A 633-nucleotide genomic window follows, 5' to 3' on the forward strand; every position below is an offset into this window, starting at 1 on the left:
TAAATGGTAAGCGACGAGAATGTAGTTTTTTGGCCATCAATTGGACATTGTCTCCTCAGACAATTGAGATAAACCAATGACCTTTCGTTGAAAGCAGAAGAATGAAATGTTTTTAATATTATAGTGGATCAATATCGTATTGTTATCCATATTGGAGTAACCTTTACTACTGTAGAGTCTATAGCGTATTAGTGCCTTGTTTATATCACAGAACAATAAATACAGCTGTCCGCCATTTTGCTTTGTATGGTATGGTTGTGTCATTCGTGAAATTCTCTAAAATCGAAGAAAAGCGCCTTATTGTGCTGCTTTGGAGTGCAAAAATGACAGCCGCACCAAAAATATTACCCGTGGCGGTATTTTATATAATCGGAAAGTTTATTTTAATACATTTTCAATTTTCTATAAATCGAAATATTTTTTATTACAAACGAAAGTAAAGCTTATACCCTCCCCTGCAATACGTCGCTTCTTCTTTAGAGAACTAAATTAACACTTCGAACTCGTCGTCGTTCAGCAATAAACCGCTAGATGGCAGCAGATTGATTGAAATTTCAATATAATGTCAAAACGTAGTAACTTGTAGTTATAGGTATTGATGGTATTGAACTTTCAACGATATGCCAACAGGGT

This window comes from Hyposmocoma kahamanoa, unplaced genomic scaffold, assembly GCF_003589595.1.
Source record: "Hyposmocoma kahamanoa isolate Upper Pololo Valley unplaced genomic scaffold, ASM358959v1 93006, whole genome shotgun sequence".
NCBI lineage: Eukaryota > Metazoa > Arthropoda > Insecta > Lepidoptera > Cosmopterigidae > Hyposmocoma > Hyposmocoma kahamanoa.